Source organism: Orcinus orca, chromosome 2 (genome assembly GCF_937001465.1).
Source record: "Orcinus orca chromosome 2, mOrcOrc1.1, whole genome shotgun sequence".
NCBI lineage: Eukaryota > Metazoa > Chordata > Mammalia > Artiodactyla > Delphinidae > Orcinus > Orcinus orca.
In genome coordinates, this window is record NC_064560.1 from 124,494,601 (window position 1) to 124,514,016 (window position 19,416).

A 19,416-nucleotide genomic window follows, 5' to 3' on the forward strand; every position below is an offset into this window, starting at 1 on the left:
ACCTATGTCATACGGTTGAGTAAAAATCAATGAAATCATGTATGTAAAGCAGATAGCACACTGCCTGGCAAAGTATAGGTCTGAAATATTATTTACTTTGAAAGTAATCATACCCATGCCAAAAACAAGAAATAATTTCTGATTTTCAGGTTGTTCATCTATAAAATAGGAAACTGAACCAGATGTCACTTAAGCCCTTTTCAGAAGTGGTGTGATCCACCAAAGTGTTGTGATTCCATGGTAATAATGTGCAGACATGATTCATGTATTCTGATGGCTGTATTTTCTCCTGTTTTGAACCACAAATGCACAAACTGAAAATTTTGAGACATTTACAATGAACTAATTTTTACTTCCTTAAACGTGTTTGAGTATTTTCCAAATTTTCTATAATGTACCATAAATGTTTAAGACTGTTGGGGAGATTATTATTCTACTTTTTTAAAAAGTTAGTCTCACTGAGTCAACATATGGTCACACATTTAGTTTTGTAATACCACTGGCAAGAAATGTGTCTAAGAGTAACCATTTAATTTTCTGAAAACACAATCATAAAATGAACCACTGTCAAGAATAAAAAACAAAAAATCAAAAACAAAATTAGGAATAGAAGGGAACTTTCTTAAACTGATAAGTTATCAAAAATCTTCAACAGGGCTTCCCTGGTGGCACAGTGGTTGAGAGTCCGCCTGCCGATGCAGGGGACACGGGTTCGTGCCCTGGTCCGGGAGGATCCCACGTGCCGCGGGGCGGCTGGGCCCGTGGGCCATGGCCGCTGAGCCAGCATGTCCGGAGCCTGTGCTCCGCAACGAGAGAGGCCACGACAGTGAGAGGCCCACATAACGCAAAAAAAAAAAAAAAATCTTCAACAAACACACATAATGGTGAAACTTTAGAATCATTTCTAATCAAGTAAAAACCAAAAAGGATGCCCTCCAACACTGCCTCCATTTAACCTGTGGAAAAACTAGTGTGATAAGAAAAAGAAATCAATGATGTAAGAAGTGCAAAGGAAGAAACAAAACTCATCTTGTACTCAGACAACCCAGCTACGTACATGGAAAATGCAAAAGCATTTGCAGACAACTCTCAAGAATTAATGAGAGTTCTCTAAGGTTACTGAATCAAATCTGTTCCAATGATAACTAGAAAATATAACTGATAAAAAAAAAATCCTAGGTACCATAACAACAAAACTACAAGTTACCTAAGAATAAATAGATCAAAATATGTCAAAGACTCCTGTGGAAAAATGTTACAATATGTTATTCAAGAATAGAAAAGACCCGAATAAATGGAGTCTGTGCCATGATCATGGATGGGAAAACTCAATATCATAAAGAAGTCAGTTCACCCCAAATCATCTATAAATTCAATGCAAATCCAAACAAAATCCTTAAGTTTGGGATTATTTTTTAGTTTGTGTGTGATTTAACTAACTACTCCTAAATTTCACATAGAAGGGCCAAGAATGGCCAAGACAATTTTAAAGCCTAACAAAGTGGAGTCTCGTCTTCTCAGATATTGAGACTTACTATATAACTATAATAATTAAGACAGTGTGGGACATAGCACAGGGAGATCAGCTCGGTGCTTTGTGACCACCTAGAGGGGTGGGATAGGGAGGGTGGGAGGGAGATGCAAGAGGGAAGAGATATGGGGATATGTATATACGTATAGCTGATTCACCTTGTTATAAAGCAGACACTAACACACCATTGTAAAGCAATTATACTCCAATAAAGATGTTAAAACAAAAAAAAGACAGTGTGGGAGTAGTACAATTAAAGATAAAGCAGGGGCTTCCCTGGTGGCGCAGTGGTTGAGAGTCTGCCTGCCGATGCAGGGCACACGGGTTTGTGCCCCGGTCCGGGAAGATCCCACATGCCGCGGAGCGGCTGGGCCCGTGAGCCATGGCCGCTGAGCCTGCGCGTCCGGAGCCTGTGCTCCGCAGCGGGAGAGGCCCCAACAGTGAGAGGCCCGCGTACCACAAAAAAAAAAAAATAAAATAAAGATAAAGCAGTGATTAAAAATTAAGCCTCCAAAAATAGACCTTTATAGCAATTATAAATCAGTGGGGAAAGAAAAGCTGATGCAATTAATGATTCTGGGACAACTGGTTAGCCATATGGAAAAAAATAAAACAACATCCTGCTATGAATTGTGTCCCCCTAAAATTCATATGTTGAAATTCTAACCCCCAATGTGATGGTATTGGATACGGCCTTTGGAGAGTAATCAGGTTTACATGAGATCATGAGAATGGGGTCCCCTTGATGGGATTAGTGCCCTTATAAGAAGGGACACAAGAGAGCTTGTACACTTTCTACCCACCCCACCCACCACTACCACGTGAGGACACAGAAAAGGTGGCTGTCTGCAACCCAAGGAAAGAGGTCTCACCAGGAACCTACTATGCTGGCACCTTGATCTTATATAATACTTCTAGTCTTCAGAACTGTGAGAAAGTAAATTTCTGCTGTTTAAGCCAGCCAGTCTATGGTATTTTGTGACGGCAGCCTAGATGATTAATACAAATGCTTCACACACACACACACACACAAACACGCACACACACACACATAACCACCTGAGAATTAAGGTACTAACATTGAAAATTAAGGAATTTAAAAGAAAGTAAATATATTCACATAAGATTTTAAGAGAAAGGATTTCTTGAAGTAATAGACCTGAAAGAATACAGGGAAATGCCGGTAAATTTGGTTACTATAAAATTTAAAAGTTACATTCAACAAAGGACACCATAAACCAAAGTAAAAAACAGGCCTTTCTCTTCCCGTCATGTGAGGGCAACAATGAGAAGTCGGCAGTCTGCAACCTAGAAGACAGCTCTCATCTGAACCAACCATACAAGCACCTTGATCTTGGACTTCCCAGCTTCCACATCTGTGAGAAGTTTCTGTTGTTAAAAGCCACCTAGTTCATAGTGGTACTTTGTTACAGCAGCCCAACCAGACTAAGGCAGATGAAGACAAATTTATTAATTTTTCTCTTTTATAATTTGTTCATTTGGAGTCCTTTCTAAAACACACTCACCCAACTCAGGATCTCAAAGATTTTCTTCTGTTTTGCCCAGAATTTTTAAAATTAAAGCTCTTACTTTCAGGTCTATGATCCATTTTGCTTTCATTTATTAAATTGTGCAAGGTAAAAAAAAAAAAAATTTTTTTTAGCAGGCCATTCCCTGGGAGAAACTATCTTAACACATGCAGCTAATCAAAAATTAACATCTAGCTCTAGAGTATACAAAGAACTCCTACAAATCTAAACTACTTGCTGGACGTTTATATGGAACCTCTTAGCAGCACCTTATTAATCAAATTGAGAATGCACTAATCATATAATCAGAATAAATGATAAAGTTGCTTTTTAAATGAACTCGAGATGTCTTACCACCAGCATCAAGTGTCCTGCCAAACCCCCAGTGTCAGACATGCCTGTTTCCTTTAACAGCACCGTCACTGTCCCGGCCACTAAAGCCTTGAAAACTCCCAGCAGTCTTTCATTCCTCCCTCTGAATTATCACTAAATCTCCAAAGTGATCACCAGAATTTGGTTCAATTTGAAGAATCAGTTATAATTCATGAATTGCCAGAGTATAAAACGGCACCATTTTAGGAGATATGATAAGCTAGAAATCAATATCAATTGTTTTCTTTACGGAGTAACACGTACAGCTGAATAAAATATGCTAAAGACAGAGTCCTCTACAGCAGTAAACTCTAAAGGAACAGGGAGGGAGGGAGGGAGAGAAGGAGGGAGGGAGGGAGGGAGGGAGGGATCACAGCCACCCTAAGAAGTTGCAAAATGCACTGGCAAGAATTTTAAACTAGGAATCAGGAGACCCAAATGCTAGTCTAAACCCCACCATAAATTAGCTGTGAATGAAGTGAGCAGCATAAAACCCCTAGTCTTCAGCTTTCTCATTCTCAAAAATAGGGTGAAATGATTGTTAAAAGCTCTAAAATTCTATGATTCTATAAACTCTTCTCCACAGATGGGGGAAATGTGGCACAGTGAGCTGAAAATAATAATTTGGACTGAACAGGTAATGTAAATCAGCATCTCAGTTTCCTTTTAATAAGCTTGAACAACTATTAAGGTACTTATTATCTCTTTTAATATGTAAAATTCAAGAGTATAAAATCAAGTAATACCAAATATTTCAAGAAAACAAACTTCCTTTTATTTTTCCTTTCATCAATCAATCTTTCACTTCCTTCCTGTGTTCTGAAGCACAAATACAATATTAGGAGTTCCTGACTGGCAGGATATCTTCTCCCCATTGTTCTCTGTCCCCAAAGTAGACTTCAGTCATACCTAGGAAACTGGGGAGGAGGATGCACACGTAAAATATAGTTGAAATGTCTGTGTGATCTGTCAGGTTTAATTTCATTTGGACCATACATCCTTCTTGTAACCTACAACAAACTGGCTCTAGCAATTCCTAGTCCATCTTTCTACAGTTTGTTCTACAGAATATTAGTCCTGCAAGATGCCCTAAGAAAAAAGAATGCCAGGGAAGTTTCAGAAACGCTGCATGCTATACCTCATTCTTGAGCAATTAAAAAAGAATGTGCAAGGGCTTCCCTGGTGGCGCAGTGGTTGAGAGTCCGCCTGCCGATGCAGGGGACACGGATTCGTGCCCTGGTAGGTGAAGATTCCACACGCCACGGAGCAGCTAGGCCCGTAAGCCATGGCCGCTGAGCCTGCACGGCCGGAGCCTGTGCTCCGCAATGGGAGAGGCCACAACAGTGAGAGGCCCGCGTACCGAAAAAAAAAAAAAAAAAAACTGAAAATGGACAAATCTTAAGATACATTATACAAAAGAAGAAAAATCTATGTGTAAAACACATAAGACTTATGGATCAACAGTCTTATAGTCAGCATTCATACTGAAAACATAAGTCATCACTTGAATTAAGACTGACTTAGATCCACACAAGATGGGCCAATACTTGCAAAAAGTAGAACACTTTGTTAGCTATCTATACACTTAAGTTTTTCAGCATTTGCTTTCTTGACAGTAAGAGTTCTTTCTTCCTTCAAGCCATGTCAAAGAAAAAGAAAATAAAGGCACAGCCTACCCTAAATCATAATCATCAAAAACACTTGGTCCTAGGGGATTAGCTAACAAAACGGTGTCTATCAAGTAGTCATCAAAACCCACTCTACAAATTCAGTGACACAAATCATTATGGCATTTGAAGCCTTACCGTCAGATATTGAAGAAAAATCGAAATAAAAATACTCAACCTGTCCTCATTAAACAAACTCACACTGGCTTCCCTGGTGGCGCAGTGGTTGAGAGTCCGCCTGCCGATGCAGGGGACACGGGTTCGTGCCCCGGTGTGGGAAGATCCCACATGCCGCAGAGCGGCTGGGCCTGTGAGCCATGGCCGCTGACCCTGCGTGTCCGGAGCCTGTGCTCCGCAATGGGAGAGGCCACAACAGTGAGAGGTCTGCGTACTGCAAAAAAAAATAAAAATAAACTCACACTAACTACATCCAATTACAACTATTACTAAATACGAAAGAAAAAGCAGTGAGTGTTATCTATCAATGTCAACTTCTATGATTGTGTCATTATGGGATCACTTTTTTTTTTTTTTTTTTACATTAATGCATATTCTTCTTGCTGTCAATTCACATTTACCATCCTCCTTCAAGCTCCTATTCAAAAAGATCACTTTCAGGAAATCTTGTGTTACTGATATAATTAGATTTCACTCTCCAGCTAAACGCCTGTGGCACTAAATGTTGAAAGATTAAGTTGTTCTTCGTGACATGCTGCTTTGGGAAAATGTTCTTTATCTTCATGTATGTGCATGAATTCTTCTCAACTAGATTATTCTGAGGAATTCTTTTACAATTCAGGGCTTCTCAAATGTTTCTACCAAAGTACTCCTTTTGTCAGAGGATCTGCTACAGAAGCACAATTTACCTGAAGTCTTCTGTTTTACCTTTAAAAGTCATTCAAAATGTAAGATTCAATACCACAGTACATTTGTTTTAACATAAAAATAAAAATGTGTTAATGTTGGTGAAGATGTGGAGAAACTGGAACACTTGTACACTACTGGAAGTTTGTAAAATGTTGTGACTGCTATGGAAAACAGTATAGAGGTTCCTTCAAAAAATATAAAAAAGAACTACCACATGATCGGGACACTACATAATGATCAAGGAATCAATCCAAGAAGAAGATACAACAATTGTAAATATTTATGCACCCAACATAGGAGCACCTCAGTAAGGCAAATGCTAACAGCCATAAAAGAGGAAATCAACAGTAACACAATAATAGTGGGAGACTTTTAACACTCCACTTACACCAATGGATAGATCATCCAGACAGAGAATTAATAACGAAACACAAGCCTTAAATGACATATTAGACCAGATAGACTTAATTGACATTTATAGGAAATTGCACCAGAAAGTAGCAGAATACACTTTCTTCTCAAGTGCATACGGAACATTCTCCAGGATACATTACATCTTGAGTCACAAATCAAGAAAATTTAAGAAAATTGAAATCATATCAAGCATATTTTCCTACCACAACGCTATGAGATTAGAAATCAATTACAGGAAAAAAACTGTAAAAAAACACAAACACATGGAGGCTAAACAATATGCTACTAAATAACCAAGAGACCACTGAAGAAATCAAAGAGGAAATCAACAAATACCTAGAAACAAATGACAATGAAAACATGACAACCCAAAACCTATGGGATGCAGCAAAAGCTGTTCTAAGAGGGAAGTTTATAGCAATACAATCTTACCTCAAGAAACAAGAAAAATCTCAAATAAACAACCTAAACTTACACCTAAAGGAACTAGAGAAAGAAGAACAAAACCCAAAGTTAGTAGAAGGAAAGAAATCATAAAGATCAAAGCAGAAATAAATGAAATAGAAATGAAAAAAACAATAGCAAAGCTCAATAAAACTAAAAGCTAGTTCTCTGAGAAGATAAACAAAATTGATAAACCTTTAGCCAGACTCATCAAGAAAAAAAGGGAGAAGACTCAAATCAACAGAATTAGAAATGAAAAAGGAGAAGTTACAACTGATACCGCAGAAATACAAAGGATCATAAGAGACTACTACAAGCAACTACATGCCAATAAAATGGGCAATCTGGAAGGTATAACCTTCCATGACTGAACCAGGAAGAAACAGAAAATATGAACAGACCGATCACAAGTAACGAAACTGAAACTGATTAAAAATCTTTCAAAAAACAAAAGTCCAGGACCAGATGGCTTCACAGTCGAATTCTATCAAACGTTTAGAGAAGACCTAACACCCATCCTTCTCAAACTCTTCCAAAAAATTACAGAGGGAGGAATGCTCCCAAATTCATTCTATGAGGTCACCATAACCCTGATACCAAAACCAGACAAAGGTATCACAAAAAAAGAAAATTACAGGCCAACACTGATGAACAGAGACGCTAAAACCCTCAACAAAATACTAGCAAACCAAATCAAACAACGCTTTAAAAAGATTATATACCATGATCAAGTGGGATTTAACCCAGGGATGCAACGATTCTTCAATATACACAAATCAATCAATGTGATACACCATATTAACAAATTGAAGAATAAAAACTATATGATCACCTTAATAGATGCAGAAAAAGCTTGACAAAATTCAACACCCATTTATGATAAAAACTCTCCAGAAAGTGGGCACAGATGGAACCTACCTCAATATAATAAATGCCATATATGACAAACCCACAGCAAACATTATTCTCAGTGATGAAAAACTGAAAGCATTTCCTCTAAAATCAGGAACAAGACAAGTGTGCCCATTCTCACCACTATTATTTAACACAGCTTTGGAAGTCCTAGCTACGGCAATCAGAAAAGAGAAAGAAATAAAAGGAATCCAAACTGGCAAAGAAGAAGTAAAACTGTCACTGTTTGCAGATGACATGATACTATACATAGAAAATCCTAAAGATGCCACCAGAAAACTACTAGAGCTAATCAATGAATTTAGTAAAGTCACAGGATACAAAAATAATACGCAGAAATCTCTTGCATTCCTATACACTAACAACAAAAGATCAGAAAGAGAAATTAAGGACACAATCCCATTTACCACTTCAACAAAAAGAATAAAATACCTAGGAATAAACCTAGCTAAGGAGGCAAAAGACCTGTACACAGAAAACTATAAGATACTGATGAAAGAAATCAAAGATGACACAAACAGATGGAGAGATATACCATGCTCTTGGACTGGAAGAATCAATACTGTGAAAATGACTACTATACTACCCAAAGCAATCTACAGATTCAATGCAATCCCTATCAAATTACCAATGGCGTTTTCACAGAACTAGAAAAAAACATTTTACAATCTGTATGGAAACACAAAAGACCCCGAATAACCAAAGCAATACTGAGAAAGAAAAACAGCTGGAGGAATCAGGCCCCCTAACTTCAGACTATACTACAAAGCTACAGTAATCAAGACAGTATGGTACTGGCACAAAAACAGAAATATACATCAGTGGAACAGGATAGAAAACCCAGAGATAAACCCATAGATTATGGTCACCCAATCTATGACAAAGGAGGCCAGAATATACAGTGGAGCAAAGATAGCCTCTTCAATAAGTGGTGCTGGGAAAACTAGACAGATACATGTAAAATAATGAAATTAGAACACTCCCTAACACCATACACAAAAATAATCTCAAAATGGATTAAAGACCTAAATGTAAGGCCAGAAACTATAAAGCTCTTAGAGGAAAATATAGGCAGAACACTCTAAGACATAAATCACAGCAAGGTCTTTTTTGACCCACCTCTTAATGAAAATAAAAACAGAGATAAACAAATGGGACCTAATGAAACTTAAAAGCTTTTGCACAGCAAAGGAAACCATGAACAAGACAAAAAGGCAACCCTCAGAATGGGAGAAAATATTTGCAAATGACAAAGGATTCATCTCCAAAATATACAAAGAGTTCATGCAGCTCAATATCAAAAAAACCAAAAAATCCAATCAAAAAATGGATGGAAAGGGCTTCCCTGGTGGCGCAGTGGTTGAGAGTCCGCCTGTCGATGCAGGGGACACGGGTTCGTGCCCCAGTCTGGGAAGATCCCACATGCCACGGAGCAGCTGGGTCCGTGAGCCATGGCCGCTGAGCCTGCGCGTCCGCAACGGGAGAGGCCACAGCAGTGAGAGGCTTGCGTACCACACACACAAAAAAAAAGGGGTGGAAGACTTAAACAGACATTTCTCCAAAGAAGACATACAGATGGCCAACAAACACATGAAAAGCTGCTCAACATCACTAATTATTAAAGAAATGCAAATCAAAACCACAATAAGGTATCACCTCACACCAGGCAGAATGTCCATCCATCAAAAAATTTACAAACAATAAATACTGGAGAGGGTGTGGAGAAGAGGAAACCCTCATGCATTGTTGGTGGGAATGTATATTGATACAGCCACTATGGAGAACAGTATGGAGGTTCCTTAAAACACTAAAAATAGAACTACCATATGACCCAGCAATCCCAACTACTGGGCATATACCCAGAGAAAACCATAATTCAAAAAGACACATGCACCCCAATGTTCATTGCAGCACTATTTACAATAGTGAGGACATGGAAGCAACCTAAATGTCCATCAAAAGAGGAACGGATAAACAAGATGTGGTATATATATACAATGGAATATTACTCAGCCATAAAAAGGAACGAAATTGGGTCATTTGTAGAGACGTGGCTGGACCTACAGACTGTCATACAGAGCGAAGTCAGAAAGAGAAAAACAAATATCATATATTAACGCATATACATGGGGTCTAGAAAAAATTGGTATAGACGACCTTATTTACAAAGCAGAAAGAGGGACACAGACATAGAGAACATAGAAAACATATGGATACCAAGGGGGAGTAGGATGAACTGGGAGATTGGGATTGACATACATAGACTATTGATACTATGTATAAAATATATACCTAATGAGAACCTACTGTATAGCACAGGGAACTCTACTCAATGCTCTGTGGTGACCTAAATAAGAAAGGAATTGAAAAAAAAGGGAATATATGTACACATATCGCTGATTCGCTCTGCTGTACAGTATAAACTAACACAATACTGTAACGCAACTATACTCCAATTAAAAAAAAAAAAGAACTACCACATGATCCAGCAGTTCCACTTCTGGGTATATACCCAGAAGAATTGAAAGCAGAATCTAAAAGAAATATTTGCACACCTATGTTCATAGCAGCACTATTCACAATAGCCAAGAAGAAGCAACCCAGGTGTCTATTGACAGAAAAGCAGATACATGAATTGTGATGCATACATACAACGGAACATTATTCAGCCTTAAGAAAGGAAGGAAATCCTGTCACATGATAAACATGGATGCACCTGGAAAACATTATGCTAAATGAAATAAGCCAGTTGCAAAAAGACAAATACTGTGTGATTCCACATATATGAGGTATCTAAAATAGTCCAATTCATAGAAACAAAAAGTAGAATGGTGGTTACCAGGGGCTGGAAGAAAGGGGGAAAGGGGAGTTGTTATTTAACAGGTATAAAGTTGCAGATTTGCAAGATTAAAAAGTTCTGGAGATCTGTTTCACAGCCATATGAATATATTTATCACTACTGAGCTATATACACTTCAAGATGATTAAGGTGGCAAATTTTACATTATGTGTTCTTTACCACAATTTTAAAAATTTTTAGTCACTTTATTTGTCCCAAATCTTCAAGTAAAATTGATGTGACCATATTTACTCAATATACACAGCCACCTACTGAATAAAGCAGCCTCAGCTGCCATGCAGCTCTGAAAGCGGCTCACAGAACAAAACCTCCTTCTCTCAGATCCCCTCCTCAATTCACCAGATATCAAGCAAGCAGTGAGACTGTGGTAACTGAAAGAGAATATAAAGATTAAGTAGGCCATGATCCCTGCCCCTGAGCAGATCAGAGAAACCAGCTGCACCGAGCTCAGTGCTGGGAACCTATTATCCGTGCAATGGATCAACCAGTTCTACAGTTCTCCTCAATTAGCTGCTAAATGACAGGAGAAAAGTGGGATTTCTCAGGACTGAAGTTTCTCTGGGCAAACTTCCCCTATAGTATAGCACAAAGAACAATACCCACATGTGGGACAGAAGAAGTCAGTATAAATTGTAAAACATTCAACTAACCCAAAGTTCTTTTGTTAAAAGAAAAACTTGAAGTAAAAATGAAAGAAACGCCCTTCCACTAAAGCAGATATGTATAAAGAATCCTTAAGGCACTTAATAGCCTAGCAGAGCGGGGACGGACTCTGCATAGCAACAAGAGCGAGCAAACGCGGTCCAACAGAATAAAAATATGCAACCCAATAAAATAGAAAATTTATGGTTGTGATAACTATAAAGAAATGTGTTAGTACAAATTCCAGCATTTTACCCATCAGATCAGTTGAATTCAGTACTGGGCAATGTCTCATCATGACAGCACCCGGAGTTGTCCCGTGAACAGTAATAATCCATGTTACTTTTTGGTGGGTCTTTTCATGTACGGCAGTATCAATTTTGTCATAAATCTTAGTTTTTTCGTCTCTGGGTACAACCACAAGAGACAGTCTCTAAGACCAAGCTTCCTTTCCTTAATAATGGTATATCGGCAGGTTGCATTACCACAGAAACAGCTTTACTTCCAATGGTATCTGATAACATGAGCATTATGGGAAAAGCAGCTTTGCTCCATCCTCAGGGTCTCATCTTAGGCCTTCATCATTTCTGGATTATTGCAAAAGCCTCCTACCTGCTCTCCCTTCCTCCAGTCTTGCATGCCTCAAACCCATCCTAGTTTACACTCAGAGTTAATCTTTCTAAATCCAAAACTTATCACCGCACTCCCCTGCTTAAGACCTTCCATGGTTCACAAAGCCTTCAGAATCTCTGACATGGCATAGGAGAGGCTCTTGACGATTTAGTCCCTATGTGACACATTAAAAAAAACCAAACTTCATTTTTAAAAAATTTCAAATTTACAGAAACATTGCAAGAATAGTAAAAAGAACTTATTCTTGTGGAATCTAAAATATGACACAAATGAACTTATCTACGAAACAGACTCAGACATAGAGAACAGACTTGTGGTTGCCAAGGGGGAAGGAGGTGGGGGAGAGAAGGATTGGGAGTCTGGGGTTAGCAGATGCAAACTATTATATACAGAATGAATCAACAAGGTCCTACTGTATAGCACAGGGAACTATGTTCAATATCCTGTGATAAACCATAACGGAAAAGAATATGAAAAAGAATATATATATATGTATAACTGAATCACTTTGCTGTACAGTAGAAATTAGCACAACATTGTAAATCAACTATACTGATTCTTTCATCCAAATTCACCACTCATGAACCCTAGGACACAACCTCAGTGAGAGCAGGAACTGCATATTTCATTCATAGCATCTGGCACAGTGAAGGAGGAACTGATGAGGGGCCCAACTTCTAGTTAAAAAGAGTGGACCGAACACAAATGTTACTCTACTCCCTCCTGAACTCTCACTTAAATAACAGTTAAAGTCATTTTCTAAAGAAGCATAAATCCATAAGGACAAAGAGATGACAGCAGCCAAATGGGGGAAGACAACTGACCCAGCAGCCCGAGTCATGTGAATCCCAGAAGGGCAGCCCAGAGGAAAGGCTTAGGAATGGAGGCACGGGTGTCTCTGATGCATGGGTGCAGGGAGGGCTGCAAATGGAAAGGCAGGTTGAAAAAAATCTTAGAAAGAGCCATCAGGCTCCCCAGAGCTCCCGCCCAACCCTACACAAGCATGTAACCAACTCTCCCTCCAAGGCCAGCAGGGAAACTTCTCTAGACAAATTGTTCAGCTGATGGACAGCAAGCAACTACTCTGTGCCAGGCTCAGTCCTAGATGCCCAGAAATCTCCATGGGATCACAGCCAAGGCCTGCCCCCATGGAGCTTCCGCTCTAGTGGGGAGAAATGAGCAAGTGGCCCTGTGATAACTGCTCTGGAGCAAGGTGCAGCAGGGCAGGAACCTGACAGAAAAGAGAAGTGAGCCACGCAGATACCCAGGGAAAGATCACCCCAGACAGACACAGCAGGCTGGCTGCACAGACCTCGATGGGGGGGGCACGCTCAGTGGGCGAACCACGCGGAAGCTGATGTGGTGTGCAGGTGATGGGGGAGGGGCCAGATCACAGAAGGACCCGCTGGAGCAATGATTCCCTTAACCTGGCCTCACTTCGGAAGCACCTGGAGAACTTTAAAAAATGTGAGTGAGTCCCACCCCAGAGTTTCTGATCCGAATTTTGATAGGTATGAGGTGTGGCTGGTCATCGGTAGTTTCAAAATCTCCGTGGGTCGTTCGAACGCGCAGATGAGGTTAGAACCATGGAATCAGAGGAGCTCTGGGCTCAGGGATGCTAGGCATAGCTGTGGGAGGAAGTGGGGGGCTCCACTAAAAACGGGGAGACTAAGTAACAGGTGACGAACTCCCAGCCCCCCCCACCCCCCGTCTCCTTTCCCATCTAACTCCAAGTAACCACTGACAGAAATCCCTGGCAGCCAGACTCCTACACATCTGTTGGAGACGGACATGGGCAAATAGCCACAGTGAAGGCTCCCAGCGTGAGGCAGGGAAAGCCAAACAGCTGGGGTGCTCCCTGTGCTTTAATTGCTTAAAAACTGAGAGATATACATACCCCAACGAGCAGAACAGGAAAAGCGCAAAACCATCATAAGAGGCTGAGACAAAAAGATGAAGAACACAGAAATATCCGTAAAATGCAGACGTATTTGGGGACTATGTAATTAAATAAGTGATTTAACCATGACGTATAATCGCTTAGACTCCCTTGGACACAATCATTTGGAACAAAAATGATAGCTGGGCTGTATCTGTGATGCATGGAAAATACTGCGATAATAAGTTTCTACTATTTCTAAGGTAGAAAATATATGAATAATTCCAACAGTTTTAAAGGTTTTTCCTTTCCAAGAATGACATAAAATTTTTTAAAACTGTATGTGATTACATGTTCAAATATATATACAATGAGATATAAACATGAGACCACATGCTATTTCTAAAAATATCTAACACACTTATAAGAATATCAAATTATGTCTCTTAATTGCCTATGTCAGCTGTATCAGTTGCTATACTAACTGATGTAAAGAATCAAGCACCTTGGGCTTCCCTGGTGGCACAGTGGTTAAGAATCCACCTGCCAATGCAGGAGACACGGGTTTGAGCCCTGGTCCAGGAAGATCCCACATGCCGCGGAGCAGCTAAGCCCGTGCGCCACAACTACTGAGCCTGCGCTCTAGAGCCTGCGAGCCATAACTACTGAAGCCCATGCGCCTACAGCCTGTGCTCCACTGCAAGAGAAGCCGTCACAATGAGAAGCCTGCACACTGCAACGAAGAGTAGCCCCCGCTCGCCACAACTAGAGAAGGCCCACACACAGCAATGAAGACCCAATGCAGCCAAAAATAAAATTAATTAAATTTATTAAAAAAAAAAATCAGGGCTTCCCTGGTGGCGCAGTGAAGGCAGGAGACATTGAAGGCAGGAGACATTTGCCCAAAGGTCTCCACATCCATTTCTTCTTGAGAAGTCTGTGTCTTTTAAGGAATCTGTCTGTTTCACCTAAGCTATCAAAATCATTGGCATAAAGATGTTTATGATATTATCTTATAATCCTTTTAAAATCTGAAGGCTCTATATTGATATCCTCTCTTTCTTTGTTAACATTGGTAATTTATGTCTTGCCTCTTTTTTTCTTGATCAGTATGGCTAGAAGTTTATCAATTTTATTGCTCTCTTCAGAGAATCACTGTTGACTTCATTGATTATCTCCATTATTTTATTTATTTTTTATTTATTTATTTATTTTGCGGTACATGGGCCTCTCACTGTTGTGGCCTCTCCCATTGTGGAGCAGAGGCTCCCAACGCGCAGGTTCAGCGGCCATGGCTCACGGGCCCAGCCGCTCCGCGGCATGTGGGATCTTCCCGGACCGGGGCACAAACCCGCGTCCCCTGCATCGGCAGGCGGACTCTCAACCACTGCGCCACCAGGGAAGCCCCTCAAAACACAATTTTGACTATGGCGACTTCTCCTGCCTAAGTACTTTTAATGGCCAGTCTTTACTGCACAGATCTCGTTTTCTTCATCTTTCATCTCCGATATCAAACAGGGTGTTCTATGTTATCCACCCTCTTCCATTAGCTTCTTTAACTTTCTGTTATTGCATTAGGTTATAGCAAACTTTCTGAAGAAAAACTGGCTTTTGAACATATAATATTTTATTTTTTTAATAGTTATTTATTATTTATTTATTTTGGGCCGCACCGAGTCTTGGTTGTGGCATGCGTGCGGGATCTTAGTTCCCCGACCAGGGATTGAACCTGGGCCCCTGCATTCGGAGCATGGAGTCTTACCCACTGGGCCACCGGGGAAGTCCCTGAACATATAATAAAGATGTTCAGCTTCACTTAGAATGAGAGATCTGAAAATTAAAACTAAGTAAGATACTATTTTTCATCAGTTTGGCAAAGATAAAGTTTGACGATACATTATTTTGGCTAGGGTATGGGGAACTATTCTCATACATTGTTGATGAGAGCGTAAATTAGTACAATCTTTTAAGAGAATAATTTGACAATATGTATCAAAAATGACCATAACTTTGACCCAGCATCCCATTTATCCTACAGAAATATACATACAAGATATACATGGAGAATATTCACCGCAGCATTGGAACAGCAACAGGTGGAGAATAACCAAAATGTCTATCAACAGGGCGATGGTTATGTAAATCGCAGTATATCCACACAATGTAATTCTAAAGAGTCAAAAAGAATGGTGCAATCTCTGTGCAATGATCTTTTTTTTTTTTTTTTTTTTTTGCAGTACGCGGGCCTCTCACTGTTGTGGCCTCTCCCGTTGTGGAGCACAGGCTCCGGACGTGCAGGCTCAGAGGCCATGGCTCACAGGCCCAGCCGCTCCGCGGCATGTGGGATCTTCCCGGACCGGGGCACGAACCCGCATCCCCTGCACCAGCAGGCGGACTCTCAACCACTGCGCCACCAGGGAAGCCCTGTATTGATATATTTTAAAAGTAAATTTTAAATACGTAAATGTCTAAGGAACATCAATATTTTAAAGATGCCATTAAGGCAGAAGGCATAACAATAAAGAAAGTAACGTTATACTTGTAAGGAATACTTTTAGTATCTTTTAATAAATATCTAAAAATATTATACTAAACAGGTAAGGAAGAACGCCTTCTCTGTATTCGTGGATACTGTGGCAGGAGACCCCAAGAATGCATCTAGAATAAAGTCTGGTTTTTGAAGGTTGTTTAAGTATGAAAACTCAATTCATTTCCACAAACATTTATAGATGTCCTACTACATGCCAAGTAACCCGCCAGGTGCTGGCGCCTCAGAAATGAAAGGCACTGCGTCTGCCCTCAAGGAACTTAAAAGTCATGAGGGAGACAGAGCCCAAACATTACGAGTTGTCATTACAGGTCATTACCACGGTTGTGAGAACACAGGTCCAAGGGACAGAGACAACATAGAGAAAGGATTGACTGATTGTAACGGGCCATCCGGGAAAGTTCCAGGAAGGAAATGACGATGACTGAGGGTCTAAGAAAAAGGGAAGAGTTGGTTAGGGGCGTAATCAGATAAAACAACCGGTAAAAGGGTAGAGAGTCTGGTATGTTCAGGAAACTGTAAGTAGCTGCTATCGTTAAAAGAAGGGTGAACTTGAGAGAGGAGACAGGACCTTGGCTGAGGCCAGATCTTGGGAAGTCTCGTGTGGCACTCCTGTCTACACCTCCAGCACCAAAACCTTTATGAACGCCTGCCTGGGGGAGGGAGGCCAACACTGTTTAGCCTCCTGGGTTCTGCGTGCTTCACAGTATTCCTGAGACAATTTCTTAACCATTAATACCTTGACCATGTCAACGTAATACTTACAGCCATTATTCCCTGAGCCAAAAATTAAACAAGCCTTCAAATCCCTTCATTCATTTCCCTTTTCCTCCTTGAGGCATCTCTCATCTCGTTATCCTTGAGCCCATGCTCTTCCATTCTCATCAAACCTGTCTCCTTGAAGGCGGGAGACGTTTTGCCCAGATGACTCCACGTACATGAGAAACAAATTTCCTTCCCAGTCTATGGGAATAGACACAGACTCTCAAATTGAAGCTCTGCATTCACGTCCTTTAGCACATTTTCTCTACAACCTCAGTAATTCTATAAGCTCTATGCTCAGTTTCTAATTCACTCCCTTTCTGAATTCACCTAGCATATACTAAACGTAACACTGGACGCTTGTCAAGAATTATGCTACTGATTTTGTATCTACTGTATTTCCAGTTTGCCTGAGCGTAACACTGCTCTTTAGGGTTCCAGGAGAATAAAGAGTGTAGATAGAAACAAAACAAAATGACCTATGGCATTAATTGTTTATATTATACATCCTCTTCTACTTCCTCTGACTTTGAGCTAAAGATTATCGCTCCTTTTTCTTTCATTTCAATGTCACCCTTTACAGCTTCTTCTCAGCCCACTTACAAGCTCAAGTTTCCTACACTTGATGATGTTTTAAATATTCTACAATCCATGCACACCCTTTTCTTGGCCTTGTCTCTCCCTCAACCTTTGCCTCTTCTCCAACAAACTTCTTAATATGAGCTACACCTACTTTCCCTCCGTTTTCTTCTCACTCATCCTTCAGACCCCAACACCCTGGCTTCTGTACTCATTGCCCCATTGAACTTGGCCCTCGCCAAGGTGACTGCCAAGCCACAACTACTGGCACTTTAAAATCCTCATCCTGGGACTTCCCTGGCAGTCAAGCGGTTAAGACTCCATGCTCCCAATGCAGGGGGCCAGGGTTCAATCCCTGGTCAGGGAACTAGATCCCACATGCCGCAACTAAAGATCCTGCATGCCACAACTAAAAAAAAAAAAAAAATCCCACATGCCACAACAAAGATCTGGCACAATTAAATAAATTAATTTTTTTTAAAAATCCTCATCCTGCTTTACTGCTCTATGGCATTTAACATCTTTGATCACTTCCTTTGCTTTCTTCCTTTCCACCAGAAACTCTTTCTTATCTCTACCCCTCTCTCAAGCCCAAACCCCTCCTCTGTACATCAAATATTGACATTCCCTAGGAGTACCTCTCAGTACAGGTTTCCAAGGAGAATACTCCCTTCCTCTTTTGTGTTCATACCCTTTCTATGTACCTCTGTCAGGTGCTCGGCACATATTTGCATATCCATCCACTCCACTAGCTTGAAAGCTCCTCAAAGGCAGGAACCAAGTCCTGTTCCCCTTTGTACCCCTACCAACCTCCCCAGGGTCCTAGCACAGTACCCAAACACATGGTGTTGTATAACAGATGTTTCTGGCATGAATATCAAATCAGTCATCAAAAGTTAATACAGATTATTTGTATTTTTAAAATATATACACATGTAATATTAAGATTATTCTGTTTACAGTTCCTACAAATGAAATTTATTTTAAATATTTAACCAAAGAATAAAAGTTAGAGTATTTATAGTTTATCATTTTAGTTACCTCTACAGCATCTAGTTCATCCGGTCTCAAAGGCTCTAAAAAGTTACAAGGTACTTTCAGCCAAATGAGCCAGCGTGGCCTCAAAGGCTCATTCACTTCATGCCACATGGCGAGCATCTCTAGTGTCCATTATAGGACAAGGGAGGAGGGGCGGCAGGTGCCATGCTGGGCCACGAAGGTAGCAAGAAGAAGCCCCTAAAGCAACCCCAGGAGGAGGCCAAGGAGATGGCGAGGAAGATAAGGTATTCAAACAGAAACAGAAAGAGAAGCAGAAGAAACCTGAGGAGCTAATAGCAAAGGCCGGGATTTCCCTGGTGGTCCAGTGGTTAGGACTCAGTGCTTTCACTGCCGTGGCCCAGGTTCAGTCCCTGATTGGGGAACTAAGATCCCACAAGCTGCACGGCACAGCCTAAAATAAAATAAAAGCGAAGGCCGTGGTGGAAAAGCTCCCTGGCCACAGGTGGAATACAAATCTGGCAAAAAGTAAGTTGTTCCTCGTGCCTGAGGCAATGATGATCCTTAAATCCATTCCTGTTTAAACATCTGGATTCGCCGCAGTAACATCTGTTGTCACCTATAGCTAGAATGAAATATTGTCTTGGACCCTGCTGTACATTTAAGAAAACACTTTTGTAAAAAACAAACAACAGCAACAAAAAAACAACTAGGGAAAATCTTATTATTTGTCCACTCCCAACTATGAGGGAGAAGGTACTTACGTACTCAATTACGGTCA

General features: G+C 40.4%; 1 protein-coding gene across 1 annotated transcript in view; it reads right to left on the minus strand.

The window, feature by feature from the left end:
* Positions 1-19,416, minus strand: part of AVEN (apoptosis and caspase activation inhibitor) — a 197,251-nt gene that overhangs the window by 86,976 nt on the left and 90,859 nt on the right. The gene's annotated exons all lie outside the window — the stretch shown is intronic.